Genomic DNA, 18841 nt, shown 5'->3' with positions numbered 1-18841 from the left:
CTTGGGTTACTCAACCAATAGTAAATCCTACAAATGCTACAACAAGAGATTAAGAAAAATGGTTGAGAGTATAAATGTGAGAATAGATTAAGACCTACATAAGGGAAAATATACACCGACACCCTACATTGATGATTCAGATGTTGAGTATGAAGAACAATCTGACAATGGACGAGTAGAAGAAGCACCAAGCAAGAACCCCAACCGGTATGTGCATAAAAACCATCCGGAAGAACAGATCATAGGAGATAAAAATGAAGGTGTGCAGACCAGAAGGAGACTAGCCCAAAATGATGAGAAGGTAATTTATTTGAGCCCAAAACCTTTGATGAAGCTAGAAAAAGTGAGAAGTGGGTAGATGCCATGGATGAAGAGTTGAAACAAATTGAGAAAAATCAAACTTGGGAACTTGTTCCTAGACCGGCAGACAAGAATGTCATAGGTACCAAGTGGGTCTACCGGAACAAGATAAATGAAGAAGGCAAGATAATCCGACATAAAGAAAGGTTAGTTTGCAAAGGGTATTCTCAAGTGGAAGGTATTGACTTTGAAGAAACCTTTGCACCGGTTGCTAGGTTAGAGGCAATAAGAATTTTTTATCTTTCTCTGCCTATAAAGGATACAAGGTTTTCCAAATAGATGTCAAATCTACATTTTTGAATGGTAATCTTGAAGAAGAGGTGTATATGGAAAAACCGGAAGGATATCTATTACATGATGATGAGAGTTTTGTATGATAGTTGAAGAAAGCCTTGTATGGTTTGAAGCAAGCCCCTAGAGAATGGTATTCCCTATTAGACAAATACTTGAAAGAACAAGGATTCTAGAAAGGGAATGCAGAACAAATTGTATATCAAGGTAAATGGAGATCATATGATTATAGTTGTTGTATATTTGGATGACATTATCTTCGATGGAGACAAGGACATCATGTGCAAAGAATTTGCAGATCAGATGAAGACAAAAGTTGAGATGTCCATGCTAGTTCAGTTGTCCTATTTTCTTGGTTTGCAGATCTCATAGCAGGAGAAAGGAATTTTCATCTCACAAACCAAGTATGTTAAAGACATGTTGAAAAAGTTTCAAATGGAGGACAACAAACTGGTAAGTACTCCCATGGTTACCGGTTGTAAATTGAGAAAACTTGATGAGTCACCGGAAGTAGAGAAGACATTGTACAAGTCTATGATTGGTAGTCTGTTATATCTAACAGCATCTAGTCTAGATATAGTACAAGAAGTTTGCATGGTTGCAAGATTCCAAGATGCTCCTAAACAGTCTCACTTAAATGTAGTTAGGAGAATCTTTAGGTACCTGTAAGGAACAATCAGTTATGGCCTATGGTATCCAAAGAAAGGAGACTTCACTTTGCAATCTTATACTGATGTAGATTGGGTAGGATGTATTGATGATTGGAAGAGTAAAAGTGGAGGTGTTTTCTACTTAAGAGACCAGTTAGTATCATGGCATAGAAAGAAGAAAGATTCAATGTCATTATCTACTACTGAGGCTGAGTATATAGTTGCTGCTACATGTTGTTCACAGGTATTGTGAATGAAGTAGACACTGAAGGACATACAGGTAGAGATACCGAAACCTATTCCAATCCGGTGTGATAACTCAAGTGCAATCAACATCTCCAAGAATCTAGTAATGCACTCAAGAAAAAAACACATTGCAATCAAGTATCACTTCTTGAGGGAGTAGGTAGTAGACAAGGAGGTCATAGTAGAGTATGTTCCAACCAGTGAGTAGATTGCTGACATATTTACCAAGCCACTTCCTTTGGGAACATTTGAGTACTTGAGATAAAAGTTGGGAGTTTGTCCCACCATCATGCAACACTTAAATGTGTAGGGAGATGTATGGTTCAAGGGGAGTCAACAATTATTATTCTGTTATGACTCTTAAATCATGAAGCATGGACACAGGGGGAGAATGTGTCCTACCAGTTGAAGGCATGAGTTGTGATTCAACTTGTCCAACTTCTGATTCTATAACTGCTAAAGGGAGAGAATAAGGTTGGAGTCTAGTAGTATGATTGGTGTCAGACTATGATTCCCTTTGCCATTGTTTTCAAAGGGGGAGAGAAACCAGTACGGAAAGTGTTGACATCAATGTCAAAGGGGGAGATTGTTGGCATTGAGTTGTCATTGATGTCAACCGGTATTACAGGTTACCGGTAAAGTATGTCAACCGTTATGGGAAAATAGTTAACATGCTATCATTGATATCAACTGGTGAGTAGGAGTTATTGGCATGGTCTTGTTGCCATGATCATATACTGAGTGTCAACTGGTATGAAGATGATTGAACCGACATAAAGAAGACAAGAACGATGGAAGAGAAGTATGTTTAGAGTTGACAGATGATATCACCAGTATGAGGTGAGATGTAGGAGTGTGTTGGCACACTTGAGTGATAACAAGTAAGGCATAAACTGGTATGAAGGCTAGTTATTTATTTGTGATGAAGAGGCAGAATGTTATATGAATCACAACAACACCCAGTGAGCAGAATAAAAAGAATCGCACGAAGACATACCAGAAGGCAAGATGAATTGTCAGGAGGATGTGTTGTCGGTAAGAGTGATTGTTCAGTGTGTTGGACATACCAGTAAGGGTTTGTACCGAAAGAAGGACTTGTCAGATGTTCTAGTTTGAATCGACCCTATGTCGATGAGTTGAATGTATGCTAATGTGTGCCCTGGGGAGCTGAGGTGGAAAACATGTAGAGGCCGGTGAAATGTTCATCAACATGGTTGTTTGTGTAGTAGGTGGTCATTAAATGATAAAACTCCAAATCATGAGTTGATAACAGACTGATGCGGCTCGAGGAAGAATGTATGAGAGAGAATGATCAGATAGTTGAGGGATTGTGATCCAAGCATGAAGTATGATTGCAGATTGACCTCGAGAAAGAAACTGCTGGATCATAAATATGTTGATAGATTTCAAGGTCGGAAAATAGGGTTAGGTTTGCTACTTTTGGCAAACATGCTTTGGACAGATGAAAAATGCGTGATGATTTATCCCTTCAAATCAGGTGACCGATCCAAGGCAGATTGGATCAGATTGTATATAGATTTGATCGGAGGAGGGAAACCCTAACCATCCTAAGTTTGAATTAGTTTTTGGCGGGAAGCCTCAAGTTTAAAGATGTTGACTCAAGAGATTGATATGGGATGATGCTAGAGAATTAAAGTGAGTGGGAAAAGGTTGTTTGAGTGAAAATAAGAAAAATTTGAAGTGTTTGTGTATCAGTCAGAAGGAACAAGAAAAACAGGGTAAAGGACAAACCGACAGAGTAAGTGAAGAACACAAAGGTGTCAAAACCAGCAGAGGTAGAACCTAGCAAAGTGTGGTCAAGTGTGAATTGAATCCAGTAATGAGAGGGAGAGAAGTTTTAGCAAAGTAAGAATCCATAGAAAGGCATTGTTGCAAGGTGTGTGGAGTCTTCATAGACTAGTAAGATTGAAACCGATAGTGCAGAGTATTGAAGGGTTGCAAAAATTCATTTGCAACAGGGAATTTATTTGTGTATTTGAATCTTCATATTGTCTTCACTAAGTAGGTGCTTAGTGTAGGGGTTGTAGCTCATTTAGGGTGTATCCTATAAATTGATCAGGGGTTGGTGCTCCTTTGAGTCAGTGCTCATAAATCAAGGGTTGGTGCTCCTTTGAGTCAGTGCTCATAAATCAAGGGTTGGTGCCCTAAAATTTTAATCAGATCATTTTCATTGTGAGGCTGGATTGGAGCAAAAGATCTCTAGCAGCTATCCTCACTAAGGTTTTTCCCACATTGGGTTTTCCTTGTATATCTGGTGTTATGTGATGCATTCTTGTGTATGTGTTATATTGATTTTATAGAAAATCATTTCACACACTTAGTTTGCATTGTCTGGTTTATCGGTCAGCACTATGTTTGTTTTATAGTGCACCGGTATATCCCTGATTAGGAAAGAAGTGTTTGAATCGCTGATTCACTCCCCTCTCAGTGATCCATTGTGTCTAACATTGTACACTCTGTCGGATACATTGTTCTACTCACTGGACCACACAAATACATTAAATTGCAGAAACATAAAGTAAAGATCACCAACACCATAAAACCAATACTTTTACATGGAAACTCGGTTAAGGGAAAAACCATGGTGGTATTAAAACCCACAATATTAATATACTTTGTTAGAAGTATAAAAATATTAAATAAGGGGAATGCACATGCACTTAGGCACGCTGCCTAGACTCACTGCTCAAAGTTTACAATAAGGGCTACAATCTGAAAGGCTCACTGCCTTACAAAATGATTATAAGAGATACAAGAGAGTTTGAACTATTTAATAGCACCAAAAAATGGTTGAGTATAGTTTTGGTTAAGCACAAAAAAACATATTCTTACTCTACTCTGCAACTCTGCTATGTTCTGATACTCTACAACATATCAGAGCACAAATCTTCACCTTGCGCAAGTGAAACTGTGCACAATCGATCATTCACACATCCCACATAACCATCGATATCGAAAAATGATAAAACCAATCCGTCTTATATATCTGCATCACCAATTTTAGGTCAATTCCATGTCGACTCAAAAACCGCATAACACGCAACATGAAACGTGTTACCCAAGTCGGCTCAAACTGATCAAAAACAACTAAGCAAACCAAAACAAAATGTCCACACACTTCCCACATGTCGGATCACCAACCTTGAACACACAAGCAACCGCAAAAATTGATTCGCAAGATCCGCATACTAAATTTCCACACATTATTGCTGATAGCCACTGTTTTGCCAAAAAACTAATCCACTGGATCTTACCACAAAACTTAACACCAGAGGCCACAAACCTGGAATAAGGTAAATTGCATATCCACAATACATCTCCCAAATCTGCAAAGAAAAATACTCAACCAAAATAATCCGCTAACCAACAAACTTTACACTTTGTCAGATACACTGTTCTACTCACCGGATCATACAAATACTTGATCAATCTTCAATCAATCTTCCAGAATGATGAAAACATGAACTGCGGATGCCAAATCTGATATGAGTTGCCATCAATGACAATATTTCAGCATACATGCAGTGTCTCTTGTCAACAAAGCTTACCTACAAGGCTAATGAATTTCATTCATAAGGATAAAACAAAGTTTCATCAAATAAATTATGAAGGATTTGAGGATAAGGATGAGAGTGGGTAATCTCCTACACTTCAAGATCAACTTAAACCCAGGATGGTGTTCCTAGAGGTATTCTTTGAACAAATGATATTAAAATCAAATAAAATGAACAACCAAATATGCTTCCTACCCTAATATTCAAGGGGAGCTAATGAAAATAAATTTGAAATTGATCTAACTTATTATAGTAAGCATGAAAACACATAGAAGACTAAAACAATCTTGAAAATATAATGCACATATTAACATGGGGAAAACCCTTTCAAGAGGAAAACCCTTCTTTTCAAAACTTGTGTAATATATCATAAATCTAATAAAGGATCGCAACATAATTGCAATGTAAGTCTTCATAAAAGAAATCCATTTGTGGTTTCTTGAATTCCCATTTATAATATATTGGATTCTTGGGATGGAGGATTGTATGATTTTTAGATTTTAATTACATGCTACCATTGTTTCTCCATATAGATTTGAATATCTCCTTGATACAATGATTGTATTATATTGTAGCCTTTATTTGAGATAGCATAATAGCATGGTGTTATTTTTTCTAATTTTCCCTATAAGGATTTTCCTAGGGTAACTTATATTTTTTGTTTCATTACTCGATTGAAATTCGTAGTGACATTATACATTTTTGCATTACTCTCACATTATGATAGGTTTTTTTCCTTTTGAATGTTATTAGAGATAGAATGGGTTATTAAGAATCTTGGGAGGAAAGTGCATATTGGCCCTATTATTAGTCTTTATTTTAGGGAGGTTTTTAGCATAGGTGATGTTAGGTACCAAAACCAATCTCCCACAATCCTAAAACTAGTTTTACTTACAAGGATATGGAATGTCATTCATGAAAGTAAAACAAAGGTTCATCAATACATTAAGGAGGATTTAGGGCTAACGATGAGAGGGGGTAATATTTTCTACACTTTGGGCTCATTTTAAAACTAGAATTGTGTTACTAGAGGTATGCCTTAGCAAAAATTCAAACCAAACAAAATAGAAAACCAATATACACTTCTTACACTAATCTTAAGGGGAAGATTATGCAAATAACTTTGAAAATTGATCTAACCTATTACAATAAGAATTGAAATACATAGAAAACTATAATAATTATGATACCATAATATAGAGATTTACATGGGGAAAACCATTTTCGAAAAGAAATCCCACTTTCCAAAACCTACACAATGTATTATAAATATAATAAAAAATACAACACACTTGCAATGCAAGTTTTCACATAAGTATATTATTAACAATCTTCAATGAGTAATTTTGGTAGCATTTTAATATAATTTGTGTATCTATAAATTCAATGTACAAACTACTATTCTACAACATCAATATATAAGAAAAATACAATACAAAATACCAAAAACAGTATTACAAACCAAGCACTAATATAATTTACCAAAATTAGCTCACATATTTAAAAATAGATCCTAAAAGTCAAGGGAAAAAATCCCATGTCCCTCATACACATGGAACCTCAAGAAATAGTATGCAACATTCACTTTATCATAATTAATCCATCCAATATGATTCTCATGTCCAAAATAAACTCCCTTGTTTTTAACCTTTACAATTGTTATAAAATTTGTCATAACATTTTCAAAAATAGATCTTCCATATTATACCACTAAATAAACATCATTTGACAACTGAACCTGTGCTCTTCATCCACATCAGTTGTCTTTCAACACTTGAGAGCACATCAATTGTCTTTCAACATACTCCTTCACATCTCCTTCTATGATCTAATGGTTGCATGGTGATCCAAGTTGGGATTCTGTTGGCCATGACCTATGTGTCTATGAAAAACCATGTGCTTTCCAAATCCACCATTAGTTTTTTTAATATATATGAAAGAATGCTTGGTGGTTGATCAGTAATAATCTTTGAAAACATGTTCTAATTGAAGTGTCGGCAGAGGTTAAAATTTCATTCCCTAGATTGGTAACTACTAACTTCAAGGTTACTCGGCGCTAATATGGGCTTTAAAGCTGTGAGTCTATTCGTCCATCACTATCTCACCACTTATTTTTTTATTTGCTTCCCCACTCATTGTTGTGAGGTCGGTAGTTAGCCCGGCATGCCTGCCACTCCTCCAATTGGTGCCCCATATCTAACGTAATTTAACGGAGAATGAATAGGAAAGTTTCACATCTCATCATTTCTCTCTAACTTTGTACTCCTGCCATGGCCACAACAACTTCAAGAAAAAACAGGTCGCCAAGAAGTCGAAGTGGAGCTTGTGCCAACCTAAAATATGGGAGTTTGTGCCACTGGATAATAACGCTTCCCGTACATCATTTCATTGGCTGTGGGTAATATCAATCATGGCTTCAGGTATTCACTCATCTCATCTTATTCTGAACATACCCACTTCTTCTGCTCCTCCTCTGACAATCACTTCTCTTTCCCTTCGCCCATTCTCCTTGGCATCTTACCATGATTTTATTCCTCTTTGTGCTCAGACTACAAGGTAAACCTTACTTCTCTATTATTCGCTGCAGATTCCTAGGGTTTCACGTCTGCCATAGCTTCCAAGCTCTGATGAACTCACAGATAAACTCTAACAAAAAACTGGGTCAACGAGTGGACACCTCACTTCTCCAAAAGTGAATTTAAGGTGTAATAAGTGAATTAATTATGTCTAGTAATTGTATAAACATGTAGATTTTCTGATTTAAAAATTCGAAACTAAAAATGAGATTTAAGGGGTTTTCATTCCATTAAAGTCATCAAAGGCACAATCTTAACTTTATCACATGGTTTTGCACTCAACGAGACTTGATTCTTGGTGGGATCATTTTTTAAACCGTTCAACTTCACCAATAGACCAAGAGTCTACTAATTAGGTGATTTTTTTGAAAATCTGATCACACTAGCATGTTTAAATTAAAAATATATATTCCTCCTACAAAGTTTTATCAAAACCAAATAAAATTAATTTCTATTTTATCGGGACTTTCATACATAATTCCTTTTTAATATCATGTATTCTCCATTCTCTTTCATTTTTATTCAATAATTACAATCTAATGGTAATGATTTTCGAACATTCAATTAGCTTTAAATACATTCAAATTGCAAAAATGACACCAACAACATCCTAAACAACGTATAACATTTGGCACAAGTGATGAGGGTTAATATGCTTATTTCATTAGGGTACAACATAACACAAGTACAAATTACTTCTCCAAAATTGAACTTAAGGTATAATAAGTGAACTGATTATGTCTAATAATTGTATTAACAAGTAGATTTATGATTTAGAAATTCAAAAATAAAAATAAATTTAAATAAATATTTTTTAAATATTATGAAGGGGTAGTAACATCATGAAATCTAATAACAAATGCTTTAAGTGTAAATATTTTGTTTAATATTTTCATATACAATAATATGAAAGCACATTTATTTCTCATATAAGATCTTCAAAAATCACTACAAAATAGATTCTCTAATCATCTTTCAATCGAGTTTTTTGTTTGTTGGTCGATGGTAAATGAATTTATGATAAACATTAGTTAGATTTCAAGCTCTAAATAACTACCAAAAAATGATGCATAGAAAAGCCTTATCCCTCCCTTGGTGTGGAGTGAGTGAAAGTGTTTGTTTCTAGTTTTAACAACCAAATGGTTATGAAGTGTATGTGGTGAACCTTTCGGTACATTCCTACATTTTTTCTAAAATGTCATTTGGTTTGCGTCAAGTACCATAAGCACCCTTTTCTTTTCTTTTTTCCTTTTTTATTTTAAGTTTTTGTTCATCCCACTAGCCTTTTGTATTTTTTGTAGAAAAGTTTGGATCAAGTGCCTTTTTCCACCAAAAGATGACTTATTTACTCTTTTATTAGCATTACTTCAATTTTTTGTTGATCTAATACATAAATAGAAGTTTTTGGAATTTTAATCTTAGGGGTTTTTTTGTTGGATGGTTTTTATATCAAACCCACATAATCATTTAGCTAGTTGATATAAAAGTGTGGTCCTAGGTTAAAATATTTTTATCTAAGAGAAAATGATTTAGGGCTACCCATTCCACTAAAGTCACTGAAGACGTGATCTTAACCTCATCCATTATGGTATCAAAGTCTTGCACCCAACAAGACTTGATGAAGTAGAACAACTCACTGAGTTTTACTCAAACTAAGGAAAGTTGCAGCAATTCAAAACTAAAATTTCAACACGAACACTTTATAATAAATAGAATTGATTAAAGAGGAAATCTTCAAATGAATTTGCCAGGGACTATTTACAATTCAATGAAAATTCAATTCACTATCTGCAGTTTGTCTTCATCTTCTTCTTTTATTTTTCACACTTTGTCCTATCATTTTAGCACCTCTATAGTTTGGTTTTAATCTTTCCTAGTAATTCTTTGATAATTTATTTCCCTTAGACCCTTTGTGTGGCAGTTTCTTCACCTTTCTCAAGGATCTGTTTTAACACAACTTTTCCTTCTTGTAAAATTTTATTTCAATTTTTCATCTCCCTAGTATTTCTCCCTCATTTCTTCAATGTACATAAAATCACCTCTATATTTTATTGTGCAACCCTCTCACATTGATTCTTGTTACTCATGCAATTGTTTGTTCCCAACTTGTCACACCTTCTATTCTCCTCTTTTCCTTAAGAAACTATAAACTCTCTCTTATTTTTCATGTAGTTGTTGGTTTTCTCTCGCCTCCTTACCTTCTTGCTATCTTACTTTTTCTACCTCCTTTCTTACATTACATAGCAATCATTCCCATTCTATTTTCAAAATGTCTACACAATTGTTCTTTTATATACAAATAATTTTATTATCTTTTGATAGTTAATCTAGAAACATTAAGATTGGGAACATGAGCTTGGTAAAATACATATGTGTGAATGTGCCTCAATATTACATAGGCCTGGTTTAAAATCAAATTGAAAAAATAATTTGACAAAGGTTCACTTAAAACTAAATAAAATTAGATAATAAAATCAAACCAAAACTTCGACATGAATGACTAGAAAACCAAAAAATGTTTTTTCTTGTTGATGTGGATTGTGAGTTTACTTGGATGTTCTAGCATCAAACACCACATGTGCAAAAATATTCCATGAGCATGCAACTCATAAATATTTTGGAAAGGTAGGAGGTGAGATCCCAAACTTTGCCAAATTTGAAGCACTGGCCCAAGAAACATCATTAGTTGCATGGTTCTTCTAGCGAACCAAATATAACCAACAATCCATTATCCTTATCTTATTGTCTATGTAAGAATCAATGACTTAATCGATTCTCTTAATATCCTTCAATAATCAGTGTGCCCATTCTAGCGCATCCAATTGTTAAAATCTGAGAAACAGATTACAACCCATAATTGAATTGAAAGAGAGATCAAAAGAGCTATAAATGCAAATGAAATAAACAACATAGTAGTGATACCAAGAGAAAACTGATGTGAAGTGCTCCAAGGTAAAATAGCATCAGATTACTATCTCCAATTATATGAAAATACAAGCAAGGTAGCATGTTTATATAGACTCAAGAGAGGGGTGGAGCTGGAAATACTGACCAATGAGGAGAGACCACCATGATGGTCTAAACATAGTAAATGCACCTCCTCATAGCATGTAGACACCTCAATACCCACTTGTCTTAAGTAAACATGATTTATTAACCTAAGAAAGCTTAATTAAGGTATAGGAAAAACCTAGGAAAAGGGAAAATAATAAACCCAACTAGGAAAATAAAAACCTACACTAACACCCCCCTTAAGCATAGCTTAGGTGGGTGAAAATATGGGTCTCGACAAATGAATCCTGATGAGGTACCCATGTACATAGACCTCCCCCCCAACAAAGAAGAAGCTCCCCCCAACAAAGGAGAGTACACCCCCCCTAGAATAGAGAGAGACAAAAAAGGAACTAAGAAGCACCCCCCCCCCCCCCAACAAAAGAGAACACCTGTCGCACCCTAAGAAAAGATCTCAAATGAATGAACTTGCTTTCAGTGAAGTATTTGGTGAAGATGTCTGCAGTTTGATATGATGTCAGACAGTACTGAAGATCAAGAACCTGCTCATGAATCAGCTCTCGAATATAGTGCATGTGAATCTCAATGTGCTTGGTCCGTTGATGATGGACTGGATTGCGAGAAATTTGAATAGCACTCTGGTTGTCACAAAATATGACTGTAGGATTTCAAAAGGAAATGCCAAACTCAGTGAGAATGTTCTGAAGCCAAATGGCCTCAGTAGTAGCATTAACTGTTCCTCGATACTCAGCCTCAGTAGATGAAAGAGCAATAGCAGATTGTTTCTTGCTCGACAAAGAAACTGGACTAGAACCAAGAGAGAAGCAATACCCTGAAGTGGACTTGTGATCCTGAGAATCACCTACCCAATCTAAATTTTTATATCTCACCAAGTCAATATCTACGCCCACTGTATAATAAATCCCATAACTATGAGTACCCTATACATAGTGAAGAATCCACTTCGCTGCTTTCCAATGCAGCTCATGTGGCTCCTGCAGGAACCTGGAGACCATGCCCACTGCATATGAAATATCAGGCCTCGTGTGAGTAAAATATATGAGGCTTCCAACTAATTGATGATACAAGGTAGCATCCGCCAAGGGTGAAGAACAAGAAGCCTCAAGTTTGACTCCTAACAGAAATGGAGTCGATGTGGGCTTACAATCAGCCATGCAAAATATCGAGAGCATATCAAGAGCATACTTAGGTTGTCCAATGAAGATACTAGAAGGTGATTGAGTGATCTTAATCCCTAAGAAGTAGTGGAGTAGGCCTAAGTCAGACATCAAGAAGCAATCATGAAGGGCAGTTTTGACTGCCTTGATACGGGATGAGTGACTCCCAATGATCAACAAGTCATCAACATAGAGAACAAGGAAGGTGAGAGTATCATCCTGCTGCAAAATATAGACATTTGGATCAAAATGGTACCGAGTGAACCCAACTGACAGAAGGAAGGAGTCCATCTTGGCATACGAGGAACGAGGGGCCTGTTTAAGGCCATAGAGACTTCTAAAGGCGACAAACAAGTGAAGGATCCTGGATGAACCCATGTGGTTGCTCCATATATATCTCCCCTTGAAGGTCACCATGAAGAAGAGAACTCTTCACATCCATGTGATGAACTTCCCAACGATGGGCTGCAACAATACCAAGGACAAGTCGGATGGAATTCATCTTAGCAACTGGTGCAAAAGTCTTAGAGTAGTCAATCCCAACAACTTGGGAGAATCCTTTGGCAACCAGGTGAGCCTTATACTTATCAACTAACCCATATGTAGCAAATTTTGTTCGGTAGATCCATTTGCACCGAAAATGTTTCCTTCCCTTAAGAAGAGGGTCTAAATCCCAAGTATGGTTCCTCTCCAAGGAATTGAACTCCTCCTGCATAGCTACATCCCACTCGGGGACACCTGAAGCTTCCCGAAAGGTCTGTGGATCAGAAGCTGTAGCAAAGAAGAGATGTGGAGCATGCTCAAATTGTGACCTTGTTCTTCTCTCATCTGAAGGATCACCAGCCCAATCACCTGCTGACTCCAATGTATGACAAGACCAAAGAGGCCCAGTAGCTAGAGAATGAGGAGAATCTAGAGGAGAATCATCACCCTCTGAAGGATGACTAAGAGAAGAGGAAGATGAATTCTCGCCATCATCATCTGAAGTGGAGGAAGAAGAATCCTCAGAAGGATCAGGAGGATTAAAATCCTCAGAAGAACTTTCATCATGAAGTTGCAATGTCTCCATAGGAATGAAAGATGGAGAAGTGGTAGAAGAATAACTGGAAGTATCCTCCTCAAAATGAACACTCCTCTCAATGAAAATCTCATGTGTGGTAGAATGGAGAAGCTTGTAGCCTTTAACACCATCTGGATACTCAACAAATATGCAAGGATTTCTATGCAGATCCATAGCCTTGTGTTTCTCTACTGGAATGTGGGCCCATGCAGAAGACCTAAACACTTGGAGGGTATGTGCACCAAGTTGTGGTACCAAAAAGGTGCCACTTTTTATCTTTTCATAAAAACGCGTCATTGACGTGAAAAGGTCGTCCAAACCTTTGGGTTGGATGCCCAAGGAAAATCCAACCCAAAGGGTTGGTATTTTCCAATGCAAACTATTTGGCGAGCGCCAAATATGGCGCTTGCCAAATTCAAAATTTTGAATTTTCACGTTTGGCGTGCGCCACATTTGGCGCTCGCCAAATGTGAAAAGTCAATTTTTTGCATTTGGCAAGTGCCAAATTTGGTGCACGCCAAATGCTCTGCATTATCCAATTTTTCATTTTGGGAATTCATCTTGGGCACAAGTTATACCCACTCGGCATGAGAATATATACATGAAATATAACATTTAAGTATAAGTCATGTATATATTGGCAGGATGTTTGAGAGTGGTTTCAGCTCTATAGGAGTTATAATGTAGATTCTAGTTTTTAGAGGATCATATAAAATTTCAGACTTATTCAAATTTCAATAATCAACATGCTCCTATTAGCATTTTTTATCTCTATATCTCTCTCCCGCTCTTATCTCTCTCACTTTTCTCTCTACTCTCTAGGTATATCCCACCCTCTCTACCTTTCTTCCTTAATCACATTTCTATCCTTGACTCCTTCCCTTTCTCTTCTTCTCTGTCATTCTCTTAATATTATTTTCCCCTCCTTGTCCATTCTCTTGGTTAATGCCTATCCCTTCTATCCTCTCTCTCCCCATATCTAGGTCTCACCCTCCCTCCCTCCTTATATTATTACCCACCTCTCTCTCCTCCTTTAGGTTTCTCACCTATCTAATTGTCCACCCTCTAGTTCTCTCCTTCTATCTCCACCTTTCTCTCCCTCCCCCTTACCCCTATCAATTTATGAACTCTCTCTCTCTCTCTCTCTCTCTCTCTCTCTCTCTCTCTCTCTCTCTCTCTCTCTCTCTCACACACACACACACACACACACACACACACCTATCTATCTCCTTGTTCCCTATGTCTTTGACTCCCTCCATGTCTACCTCTCCATCTTTTCCCTCTTACTCATCTCTTTGCTCTTTTATCTATTCCCTCTCTCCATTGTCTAGGTCATCATCTCTCCCTCCTACTTTCACTCCCTCCCTCTCAAAAATTTCTAGGTTTCTCCCTCATTCTCTCTCCACCTCTCCACCTCTATATCTCTACATCTATGTCTCATTAGGCACCTATCTCTATGCCCCTCCATCTATCTCTCCCCTCTCTCTCCCATCTAGGTATTTAACCTCTCTCACCCTCTACATATCTCATCTCTTTGTCTATCCCCTCTCTAGTTCTCTCCCTTCCTCTCCACCTCTCTCTCTCCATCGCATCTCACCCATCTCCCTTTATGAACTCTCTCCTTCGCTTATCTCTCTCATCACCTCTTTATCTCCCATAAACTCTATACCTATTACTCTCCCTCTCTTCTCTTTATTTGTTCTCTCTCTCTCCCTCCCCTCTCTAGGCCTCTCCTATACTCTCTCCCTCTCTCTCACCTTCCCTCCTTATCTCCATATCTATCCTTCCCTCCTTCCATCTCTCTTCTCCTCCTATTTCTTCTCTCCACTCTCTCTTTGTTCTCTTCATCACTACCTACCCCTCCCAACCTCTCTCTCCATACATATTTTTCTCCTTCCCTCCATCTTTACCTCTCTACCACTCCTTCTTTGTATCATTACCCACCTCTCTCTCTCCCTCTATCTCCCTCACCTCTATCTTTCCACCCTTGGTCTCTCACCTCTCTCTTCCTAGCCTCTAGATCTCTCACCTCTATATCTCTCTCGTCTCTAATTCTTTCCTCTCCACCTGCTTACCCCTCTTTCTCTCTTTGTAAACTTATATATCTTATTTTATTCTCTCTCTCTCTCTCCCTTACCTATCTACCTCTTCCCTCTCTCTTTCTCAATCACTCCCTACCCATCTCTCCCTCTATTCTTATCTCTCTCTTTCTCTTTATTCTTCCCTCTCTCCTCTTCCCTCTCCCTCCCCTCTCTAGGTCATCACATCTCCCTCCCCTTAGGATCCCATATGACCCCTAATGACACCATATGACCCCTTAGGACATGATATAACCCTTCAAGATACCATATGACCCCTTTTAACCTCCTAGTACATGACATGACCACTTAAGACACCATATGACCCCTTAGGACAATGTGATGTCTTAAGGGGTCATATGGTGTCCTGAGGGGTCATATGGTGTTCTAACACATGTATGGTGGGTAATGATACAAAGAGGAGAGAGATCTAGAGCTTAGGAAGAGAGAGGTGAGAGAAAAAGGGTGGAAAGATAGAGGTGAGGGAGATAGAGGGGGAGAGAGAGGTGGGTAATGATACAAAGAAAGAGTGGTAGAGAGGTAGAGATGGAGGGAAGGAGAAACATAAGGATGGAGAGAGAAGTTGGGAGGGAGAGGTAGTGGTAAAGAGAACAAATAGAGATGGAGGGAGGTAAGGATAGATATGGTGATAAGGAGGGAAGGTGAGAGAGAGAAAGAGAGATTACATAGGAGAGACCTGGACAAGGGAGAGAGAGGAGAAAGAGAGAGAAGAGAGGGAGTCATATGGGGTCCTAAGGGGTCATATGGTGTTCTAACACATGTGTGGCCCTTTAGGACCCCAAATGATCCCTAACAACACCATATGACCCCTTAGGACACCATATGACCTCTAAGACCACCATATGGTGTCTTGAGGGGTCATATGGTGTCGTTAGGGGTCATATTGTGTCGTAAGGGGTCATATGGTGTTCTATGACCCCATAGGACACCATATGACCCCTAACAACACCATATGGTGTCCTAAGGGGTCATATGGTGTCCTTAGGGGTTATATGGTGTTTTATGACCCCTTAGGACATGTCATATGGTTTCATAAGGGGTCATATAGTGTCCTAAGGGGTCATATGACATTCATGACCCCTTAGAACACCATATGACCCCTAACATCACCATGTGGTGTCCTAAGGGGTTATATGGTACTCTATGACCCCTTAGGACACCATATGACCCCATACAACACCATATAATCCCTAACAACACCATATGGTGTCTTAAGGGGTCATATGGTGTTCTATGACCCTTGGGATACCATATGACCCCTAATGACAACATATGGTGTCCTAAGTGGTCATATGGTATTCTATGACCCCTTGGGATTCCATATGAGCCCTCAAAATACCATATGACCCCTAAAAACACCATATGGTGTTCTATGTCCCCTTAGGACACCATATGACCCCATACGACACCATATGAACCCTCACGACACCATATGGTGACTCCTTAGGACACCATATGACCCCTAACAACATCATATGACCCCTTAAGACACCATATGGTGTCTTTAGGGGTCATATGGTGTCCTAAGGGGTCATAGAACACCATATGACCCCTTAGGACACCATATTACCCCTAACAACACCATATGACCCCTTAGGACACCATATAGTGTCCTTAGGGGTCGTATGGTGTCCTAAGGGGTCAGATGGTGCCCTAAGGGGTCAGATGGTGCCCTAAGGGATCAGATGGTGTCCTAAGGGGTCATATGGTGTCCTAAGGGGTCATAGAACATCATATAACCCCTTAGGACACCGTATGATCCTTTAGGACACCATATGACCCTTAACAACACCATATGGTGTCGTTAGGGGTCATATGGTGTCCTAATGGGTCATAGAATACCATATGACCCCTTACGACACCCTATGACCCCTAACGACACCATATGACATGTTCTAATGGGTCATATGGTGTCTTAAGGGGTCATAGAACACCATATGACCCTTAAGGACACCATATGACCCCTTAGGACACCATATTGTGTCGTTAGGGGTCATATGGTGTCCTAAGGGGTCATAGAACACCATATGACCCCTTAGGACACAATATGACCCCTAATGACACCATATGACCCCTAAAAATACCTTATGACCCCTTAGGACACTATATGGTGGTCTTAGGGGTCATATGGTGTCCTAAGGGGTCATAGAACACCATATGACCCCTTATGACACCATATGGTGTCGTTAGGGGCCATATGGTATCCTAAGGGCTTATATGGCATCCTAGTGGGTTATAAAATACCATATTACTGCTTAGGACACCATATGACCCCTAATGACACCATATGACCTCTTAGGACACCATATGACCCCTTACAACATTATATGGTGTCCTAAGGGGTCATATGGTGTTCTATGACCCCCTAGGAAACCATGTGACCCCTTTTAACATCCTAGTACATGACATGACCACTTGTGACACCATATGACCCCTCAAGGCACAATATGGTGTCATTAGGGGTCATATGGTGTCCTAAAGGGTCATATGGTGTCGTTAGGGATCATATAGTGTCTTAAGGGGTCATATGATATTCTATGACCCATTAGGACACCATATGGTGTTCTAAGGGGTCATGTGATGTCATTAGGGGTAATATGGTCTCCTAAGGAGTCATATGGTGTTCTATGACCCCTTAGGACACCATATGGTGTCGTGAGGGGTTATATGGTATTGTAAGGGGTCATATGGTGTCCTAAGGGGTCATAGAGCACCATATGACTCCTTAGGACAATATATGACCCCTAACGACATCAAATGACCCCTTAGGACACCATATGACCCCTAACAACACCATATGACCCCTTAGGACACCATATAGTGTCCTAAGGGGTCAGATGGTGTCCTAAGGGGTCATAAAACATCATATAACTCCTTAGGACAACGTATGATCCCTTAGAACACCATATGACCCTTAACAACACCATATGGTTTTGTTAGGGGTCATATGGTATCCTAATGGGTCATAGAATACCATATGACCCCTTAGGATACCATATGACCACTAACGACACCATATGACATGTTCTAAGGGGTCATAGAACACCATATGACCCATAAGGACACCATATGACCCGTAAGGACACCATATGACCCCTTAGGACATAAATACAACCCCTAATGAAACCATATGACCCCTAACAACACCATATGACATGTCCTAAGGGGTCATATGGTGTCTTAAGGGGTCATAGATCACCATATGACCCCTAAGGACACCATATGACCCCTAAGGATGCCATATGACACATTAGGACACCATATGGTGTTGTTAGGGGTCATATGGTGTCCTAAGGGGTCATAGAACACCATATGACCCCTTAGGACACAATACAACCCCTAATGACAACATATTACCCCTAACGACACCATATGACCCCTTAGGACACTATATAGTGGTCTTAGGGGTCATATGGTGTCCTAAGGGGTCATGGAACACCATATGACCCCTTATGACACCATATGACCCCTTAGGACACCATATGACCCCTAACGACACCATATGGTGTCATTAGGGGTCATATGGTGTCCTAGGGGTTCATATGGTGTCCTAATGGGTCATAGAATATCATATGACCCCTTAAGACACTATATGATCCCTAACGACACCATATGACCCCTTAGGACACCATATGACTCCTTACGACACTATATGGTGTCCTAAGGGGTCATATGGTGTTCTATGACCCCCTAGGATACCATATGACCTCTTTTAACATCCTAGTACATTACATGACCACTTGTGACACCATATGACCCCTCATGATATAATATGGTGTCGTTAGGGGTCATAT

This window comes from Cryptomeria japonica, chromosome 10 (genome assembly GCF_030272615.1).
Source record: "Cryptomeria japonica chromosome 10, Sugi_1.0, whole genome shotgun sequence".
NCBI lineage: Eukaryota > Viridiplantae > Streptophyta > Pinopsida > Cupressales > Cupressaceae > Cryptomeria > Cryptomeria japonica.
Note: the sequence above shows the minus strand (reverse complement) of the source record.